This window comes from Vicia villosa, linkage group LG1 (assembly GCF_029867415.1).
Source record: "Vicia villosa cultivar HV-30 ecotype Madison, WI linkage group LG1, Vvil1.0, whole genome shotgun sequence".
NCBI classification, from domain to species: domain Eukaryota; kingdom Viridiplantae; phylum Streptophyta; class Magnoliopsida; order Fabales; family Fabaceae; genus Vicia; species Vicia villosa.
The window spans coordinates 225,297,901-225,307,584 of NC_081180.1; positions in this window are offsets into that span (position 1 = coordinate 225,297,901).

A 9,684-nucleotide genomic window follows, 5' to 3' on the forward strand; every position below is an offset into this window, starting at 1 on the left:
ACCACTACTACAACTACTATTATAATATCACTCATTACCACTCTGACCACTATACTAGGGAGAATCGTGGTGTGATTTGAGCAATTTTGATATTAAAAGTCATCTGAACTATAAAAGAAAAAAATATGCGATTTAATTTGGTTTAGTTGACTTTAAAGCAAATCAATGTTGTTTGAGTTTAGTCAATTGGTTCTGTTTTTTTACAAAAAATTTATTGAACCATACAAGAGTTGTCAAAACGGATTACCCGATCCTAAATAGATTGGCACTGGCGGGCCTTGGGTTTTTTAGGGATGGACAAAAAAAGTCCTATTATAATATGGGCTTGGAAATTATTGTCCGACCCTAAACGGGTTTCAAACTACCCGCCCCTAAACGCGTTTTTTTTTAAATAAAAAATTAAAGTAAAAATCTCATATTTATTATAAATAAAATAAAAATTTTATTATTTTAAACATAATACATTTTTAAATACTAGATTATCTTTTATAAATACTATAATGTGTTTTTAAATACAATACATGTCTATATTGTATAAAATAATACTCGAATATTTAACATAAGAAAAAACTAATAGAATGCGAGAAAATTGTGTTGATTATATTAATGAATAATATTTAAAAAGAAAGATTAAATAAAATAGAGATAAAATTTTGAGAGGTGTAAAAAATCAAGAGTAAGACAATATAAATATTAATATATTTTTTTAAAAAAATAATTATAGCTATGTAGGCTTAACGGAATACCCACGGTTCATATGGACAGGGGCGGATGCACGTTACTGACTTTGGGGGCTTAAGCCCCCACAAGAACAATTTTTTTCTTTAATGACATTAACATAAATATTTTTTAAAGCCCCATAAAATTTAAGTAGTCACATCACATTAATTTACATATATGCAGTGGCAGCTGCCACCAAATTGTTCATGGATGGTATGTCGTATAATGAAGTGTAGAGATTTGGTGCAAAATAGCCAATACTGGGCAACAAGTATTCAACTCGGAAAGTACAGAACTGCGGATATGTACAAGGATATCAGGGGAGACCGTGGTGACGTCTGCTAGAAGAAATTGGTTTGCAACAATCATGCTCGACCAAGGGCTTGCTTCACCCTATGGCTGGTTATGTTAGGAAGACTCCCTACTAAAGACAGGCTTGCGAAGATTGTTATTATCACGGATGGGATTTGTGTGTTTTGCCAGAGTACTGAAAACTTAACTCATCTCTTTTTTAGCTGCGGATACACTATCGTATTTGGAAACATATGTTGGAGTGGACTGGATATTCCCGATCGGTGCAAGAGTGGGAAAGAGAAAAGGTTTGGCTCATTGTGGAAACGGCAAAGAAGGGCTGGCGTAGAGACATTCTAAAGATGACTTTTACGGAAACAATTTATCACATCTGGAAAGCTCGAAATGCTATCATTTTCCAAAACCTAGATCCTATTAATTTGGTACATAACATTAAGCAAGCGGTGGTTTTGAGATGCTGTGGACGCAGAACCTTGAAAAATCATGTGAACAAAGACTTGATGATGCTTCACTAGTGTGGTTGGTTGTAGTAGTTTAACTTGCATTTGTTTAGGATTTTTGTAGCCTGGGTCATTGGACCGGCGTGTTCTTAAATGCCATTTGGAAATAAAATTATATTTTCTTCCAAAAAATAAAAACTATTTCAATTGTTGTTTTTTAAATTCTTATTATAAATTCTTTTACTCTTTATAGAAATAGTTTGTCTTTAATTTGATATTTTATTTAAAAAGTGTTAGATGTGTAGTTATTTTTGTTAGAAAATAAAAAAAGTTTCGACCATAAATCTTAAAGAGAATAAAATATGCATTCGTATATGAAGGATAAGTGATTGAACGATTATATAATTTTATGTATAATAAAGTGTCATTTTCGAGAACTCGTCGGAGGTATAGTAGGCTTCAAAACTCAAAAATATATTTATAGTGTCATATTTGATAGTATTAATAATAAAAAGTCATTAAATTTTTTTAGAACAAAAAAATCCATAAGAAATAAATATAATTTATATAAATTTTTATATAATTTGAATTTATATGTTATTATAATTATTATAAAATTTGTAATATTTTTCTTTAGTCAAAATACCTACACCAACAAAATTTTTTGGATCCGCCAGTACATATGCGACAATCTTAATAGATAGCGGCTTTTTAAAGGCCGGACTAAAAAACCTCTAAAGAATATGAACTATAATTTTAAAGCCAGAACCCTACGTATTTTTGAAAATCCAATTTATTTTAACAGCTTTAAGTCATACCTACACATTTAAATATTAAGTAAAACAAAAGTAATGTAAATTAATCTTTTAACTTACCCTTATTAATGTCAACAAATTAAAATATATATATATATATATATATATATATATATATATATATATATATATATATATATATATATATATATATATATATATATATATATATATAGCCATTTCATTTCAAATAAAATAATAGTATTTATAAATAAATAATATTTATATTTTATTTATATGTAAATTAAAATAAAAATTATATAAAAAATATCATAAATTATAAATATAGTACTCGTTGATTTCTTTAAAGAAATAAAATGTATATATATAATACTCTATAAGATTTTGTAACACTTTAATTCGGTTTGAAAAATACAAACCACAAATTGAATTGAACTGCGTGGTTATATTAGAAAATGACTCAAATATATCAGAACCAAATACAATTTTTTGGAGTTTTTGATTTAATTCGATTCGATTAACAATTTTTTATTTGGTCGATTCAGCTTTGAATACCCCTATCAGCAAATACTACGACCACCACAAACCATCACCGTCTCCGTTGACCATTTTCCTCAACTTTGATTTCTAATCCGACCGGCACCAACCACCATTTTAATCACGAACAACCACAACTATAAACACAATCAACCATATCACATTGACCACCATTCTAACTATCAATTATTACTACTCCATCCACGTTTAATCACCAATTTGACCTCAATAACCACTACAACTTTCACTCTGAACACCACTCCGACCATAATAAACCATCACAAATTATTACAACCAATCACCACTTTGACGATCAACAATCATCACTCTAACATGTCATTTCTAATCACTATTATTAAAATACTTTATATATTTATAATATTTTAATTTTTTACAAACCTAGTGAATTAATTATCCGAACTAAGACATGTTCCTCATAAATATTTATTTTTATGTTTATATTTAAATTTTCTTTTAATTTTAAAAAAATACAACTTAATAATTAAAATTGATTTTTAATTTTGAAATTCAAAATAAATAATAATTTTAATTTTTTTAAAAATATATTAAATGATTAAGATTAAAACATTATGTCAAATATTTTTTTTAGTAGTAATATGATTATTCTTCTAAACAATATATATTTTAATCTATAGTTGTATCACCAAAATTTAAAACTCTACAGATTTGTTTACATAATAAATAAAGAAAAATCCCAAACTGTGTATATGTGTGGAGAAGGAGTGAAGTTATGGAGAAATGAGGTTGGAAAAATTGTAGGTTACTAGAGTTTTGAAACACAAGTATAGTAATGGGTAGGTCTCTCTCAGGAAGGTCTACTTCAGTTTGCTAAAGTTGTTTGATGCGATTGTAGTCCCAATTTTCTGCCTACTTTCCTGTCTGTCTGCCCTAAACAGAGAGTATGAGTGAGATCAGAGAAAGAGAGTGAGCCATGCATATGGTCCCCTTTTCATATGTCAGACACACCTATATCATACATCTTGTACTAACAAAATATATACTTTTTTCTTGCTTTCAGATATTGTTACTTTATATTAAATGCATTCACTGATCATACTAATCTTCATTTTCAATAAGTCCAGTTAGAATGGTAGAATGTATGAATTTGGTTTGTTCTAATAATCAGAATTTTTATATTTTTTAAAGTGAATAAATACGCAGCTACTAACTAATTGAATTGATTTAATAAGAAAAAAAATCGATCATATAAAATAATTTTACATTATTAATTAAACAACAATATGAATTTCGTTAAATTATTTTTTAAAAATTACTATTAATGATTTTTTTTATTAAATGATAGTATAAAATTATTTTTCACTATATGTGTACTAGTACTATTTTTAATCTCACAAAAAAAATTATTTGCTAAAAATAATTTTTTAATTTGTTATATTAAATTTAAATGCATTCATTCGTCAACTCATCTTCATTTAAAATAAGTCCAGTTAGAATTTCAGAATGTATGAAATTTGTTTGTTCTAATAATCATATTTTTTTTAAGTGAATAAATAAAAAGTCACTAATTCAGATCCGTACTACTTTAATTTAATATTTCTATCCGGTCACTAATTGAATTGATTTAATAAGAAAAGAAAAAAATATACATCAATAATATTAAATACTATTAATAAGAATATATATTTTTACTGAATTACCCTTTTAAAATTAGGTTAATGATATAATATATTAATAAATTTTTATTGAAATTTTACATTGTCAACACATTACCTTTAATCATATAAAAAAATTATTTACTAAAAAAAATATTTATTAATAATTTGAATTTTAGTTTATGTTAGTTAACCCACTTATATTTTCATGTTCCGGCGTGACCAAGTAGGATATGAATGTAAATCTATCAGATTCATTTATTATGCTAAATGAATTGAATTTATCATATAAATAATTTACATCGAAAAATTTGAAGTATTAATAACATAAATATTTGTACTTGGTGAAAAATATAATAGTTGAGAGAGAGTTGGCTTATGTAAAGATTGTGAGAGACTTTTGTGTTTTTCTTTTAAATTTGTGAATGATCTTAGTGGATCCTCCTTTTTTCAATTCAAAGATAGAGTTATATAGATAGGACCTCGAGGCAGGATCCAAGAGAAATAATTTCTCCTCTTCTCTTATTAAGAACGTGGGAGTAAGGGAAGACCAGTTCTTCCCCTAATTGTGGGGGAGACATTCTTTTCTTTTTAATGATATTTCTAGGTATTGCTCTTTGAACACCTCATAGGCCATATACGTTATATGAATTTGTTCATGGATTTTGGGCTCAAGCCCAATTAGGTGACCTACAATGCGCTTCGGACGGCCACCCCAGCTTCGGGCGACCAATGTTGCTTCAGGCACTCGCCCAACATTACCACACTTAGTTCATACTATTTTTTTCATGGACCATTCATTTATAAGCTCAATCAAATTATCCACAGTTCCTTAAGCACGAGGCCTTGGAAAGGATGAAGTGATTAACTTAAAACGGGTGGCGCTCTTAGTGACATATTCGATAGTGAATCCTATAAGAATTTCCAAGGCGATTCCCTCAATCGTTGCTTATAAGACAAGTCCCTCAAACGAGACATGAAAAAGAGAGTCTTTCAGAGGAGGCTTGCAAAGGTTAGTCCCTCTTGTGAGGCTTGGATGGATAATTCCCCAAGCATTGCATGTGGCTGGTTCAATTTTGTCCTTGTATTCTTGCTTTTATAGGTTCGTTGGTGTTAGCTGAATATTTTGACAACTAAGTGTTTTAAAAAGAGTTGTGTACTTCGAAGAAGAATGGCTTTATAAGGCCATTTTAGAGTTTCTTTAAGACTAAAGTTTCTCCTAAGTCGAAGCAAGGCAGGGGTTATAATATTCTCGAAGGCAAAATATCGAAAAGACTTAAAATATTTTGAGATATTTCTGAAATATACGCGTTGGTAAAGTCGCGTTGTTTCGCACTTCAGAGCTTCGAGCGGGAATGTTTTGAATTTCAAAGTATTATATTTGATTAACAAGACACGTGAACGCATTAGACAATCAAAACGCACGCAAAGAGACAACGTGGCTCTCTATTAGTATAAGACCGTTAGGGTCGAATTAGTATAAATAAGTATCTTAGTGGTAGGATTCAGGGGTGTTCATTTTGTACAAATCACTCAAAAAATCACTCAAGTACCAAGTGATCGGTCACCAGTTCTAGTAAGTTTCCGCACCTTTTTCCGACCAAAAGTCATAATCTTGGTAATACTAAGTGGCATTGTTATAGGTTTTATTATAAGTTTCTTAATTTGTCGGTTGTTTGAGTTTCGCATGCTAGTGTGTTTTAAGTTTTATAAAAGTGCCATTTTATGCGTTGGTTGTTAGTTTGTTGTTGGCCAGGTTGACCCAGGAATGAGATAGGAACTTAGGACACTCCGAGGCGGAAAAAAGAAGCTGAAAGAGCCAAATAGAAGGTTCACACGGGCACCAGTGTGCATGCACACGGGCCGTGTCAAAAGATGGCGGGAAAGATGTTTATGAAAGCTAGGCAGAGGTTTCACACGGGCACCCGTGTTCCTGCACACGGTCCGTGTGAAAAGCTGAGCAGAAAGTGATTTTTTGGCTAAGAAGCAGTTGACCAACACGGGCACCCGTGTTCCTGCACACGGTCCGTGTTGGTAGGCGCGGGCAGATTTCCAACTTTTGATATTTTGAAAGCCTTGAGCTCATTAAGGGTATTTTGGACCTTTCGGATACGAGGGATGACTGCCAACACTACTAAAACCTAACAGGAAGAAGGAACGAGGATCTTGGATCATTGAGCATAGAGAATTACAGAGAAAGAGCAATCAAGGGTTTTGGAAGAGATCTTCAAGAGCACTCGCGATTGGAGATCATATCGACCGATAATTTCTTGTAATGACTTCATTTACTCTTGTTATTTTCTTAAACACTATGAGTAGCTAAACTATTTTATGCTAGGGTGATGTCCCTAAATCGTTTCATGTAATGACTTGTTAAAACCGTTGTGATGAATTTGATGTTTTTATAATTTGAGTTTATGATTCAAAGATTTTCATGCTTCATAATATTGGAAAATATTTTGTTGATCTATGATTAGGGTTAGGCGTGACACACCACTCTAATGCGTTTTGAATCGAAACATTACCGGTAAATCGCTTAGGAATAAGGATTTCATCATAGTGATCATTCATTCTAGATTACGATGCTTAATGCCTTAATACTAGATTCAATTATTGAGGAATTGAAATTGACTTTTAAGTATTAATAAGTTCTCCACTAAGGAATTAGGGAAAACCATTTTATGGAATTGATACTCAATTATAGTCACATCTTTTCATGAACAACGGTGTTCTCAAGGAGTTACATAAGATTTATACATCAACCTTAGCATGCCTTCTCATTTGTGTACCAAATCATCATTTACTTATCGTTTTTAATTATAAACAGTTAGGAGTTTTATCAAGCAAATCAAAAACCAACCATAGCTTTTTGTTCAATTGAAATTTAGTCCTGGCTTATATTTTTATCCGCAGTCCTTGTGATCGATACTTGGATTCAACTCCATTTTAATAACTACATCGGTAACAAAAGTAGTACACTTGCTATTTTCCGATCAAGTTTTTGGCGCCATTGCCGGGGACTGCCAAACTATAAGCCGAACTTTAAGTCAATTGAAATTTTGTTGCTCTGCGACCAAAATTTTATTTTTTTCAGTTATTTTAATTTCATTGCAGTCTTGTATCTGTTCTAACTGTTGTCTAACTGTTTATGCGAGGTCAGACCTCAGCTAAATTTTCCTTTGACACAGAACCAGAAAGAGCTCTGCACGAGAGACGCCGCAAGGCAAGAATTGAAAGACTGGCAGCACCAAGTGCAAGTCTTAGTGTTCCACATCAGGAAAGCGACGACGAAGTGTCTGTGCATTCGGAGCACAGCGACTCTGACTTTGACAGGGAGGTAGTTCAGGAACCAGTTAACATGGCTGGAAATCAACCTCCTGCGGAGAGATTGTTAGGGGACTATGGAGGGGCAAATGCTCACCCCAACCGGATGACTATTGTTAATCAACCTGTGAACGTGGCACATTTTCAATTGCATCCATCCACCATCCGCCAGTTAGAGAGCAAGCCGTTCTCCGGAAGAATAAACGAGGATGCAAATAAGCATCTTCAGAGATTTCTCACTACGACAACTTCGTTGAAGATCGAAGGTCATTCAGAGGAGGCCAAGAGACTTGTTATGTTCCCGTTTACACTTACTGATGACGCAGAGGAGTGGTTTTACTCACTTCCGGCAGCAAGTATCACGACATGGCAAGAGATGGAAACGGCATTCCTCAATGAATATTTTCCTGCGTCGGTGTTCATCCGAAAAAGATACGACATTGTAAATTTCAAACAAAAAGAGGGGGAATCATTGGGGGATGCATACAAGAGGTTCAAAAGGTGTTTGACTGCATGTCCTACTCATAACATGGACGCTACCGAGCAAATGCAGAATTTCATGAATGGGTTGCGACTTAAGACAAAGCAGCTTATTGATACCGCTGCTGGTGGTTCAACAAATTTTGCTACAGCCACAGTTATGAAAAGGATCATAGAGGCAATTGCTGCTAATGAGCATCTTGAGTTGTATGATCGTACCATGAGCCAACCGGAGGGCAAAATTGATTTGAAGTTGCCAGAACAGGTTGTAAAGATGGAGGATCAGATTGCTGCAGAGGTAGAGAGAAGGTTAAAAAAGATGAATATTGGAACTCAGACAGTGGCACAGGTGGAACCAGTTAAAGCGGTTCTTTGTGAAATATGTGGTGGACCGCACTTTGCTATGCATTGTGTGGCAACTCAAGAACAGGTTGAGCAGATTCATATGTTGAGGCAGAATAATCCATATGCCAACACATATAATCCGGGGTGGAAAAATCACCCGAACTTCTCATGGAAAGACCAGCAAGGAAACGTCCAGAAGCCGGTTCAAGGACAACAACCATATCAGCCTCAGACTCAACAATACCAACCACAGGGACAACAATATAGTCCGCAACAACAACCATACCAGCAACCTCAACAACAATACCAACCACAGGGTCCAAGAAAGGCGGAGTGGGAAATTGCCATTGAAAAGATGGCCGCTCAAAGCTCCCAATTCCAAGAAGAGACACGTAGCAATTTAAGGAACACCGGAGCCTCAATCAAGAACCTTGAAGTACAAATGAGTCAAATTGCTCAACACCTTGCAATTCCGCAAGCACCAGGAGCCCTCCCAAGCGCAACTGTTACTAATCCTAAAGACAATCAAAAAATCAATGCCGTCACTACACGGAGAGGGAAACCACGTGAAGTGGTGGAAAAGGATTCGGAGAGTGAGGATCAATTGCTTGAGGTGGAGCTGGACATAAGAGAGAATGAGCAAGTGGAAGAAGAAGTGGTAACACCAGCACCAGTTACGAAAGAAAAAGTATTAACACCAACACCAGAAGTCAAGCTGCCTTACCCTCAAAGAAACAAGAAAAAGGGGCAGCAAGAAAAGAATTTTGAGAAGTTCCTGGAATTATTCAAAAAGCTGGAGCTGAATATTCCGTTGTTGGAAGCACTTGAGCAAATGCCCACCTATGCCAAATTCATGAAGGACATCATCGCTAAAAAGCGAACCATTGCAGACCATCCCATTATTCTAACAGAAACTTGTAGTGCTATTTTGCAGGGCATGAAGATACCAGTGAAAAAGAAGGATAGAGGAGCAGTTACTATCCCTTGCACTATTGGAGATAGATCTTTCAAGAGAGCTCTAATTGATCTGGGGGCAAGTATCAGTCTCATGCCTCTATCCATCTACAAAAAGTTGGGAATTGGTGCAATCCAAGACACTCGGATGACTCTCCAATT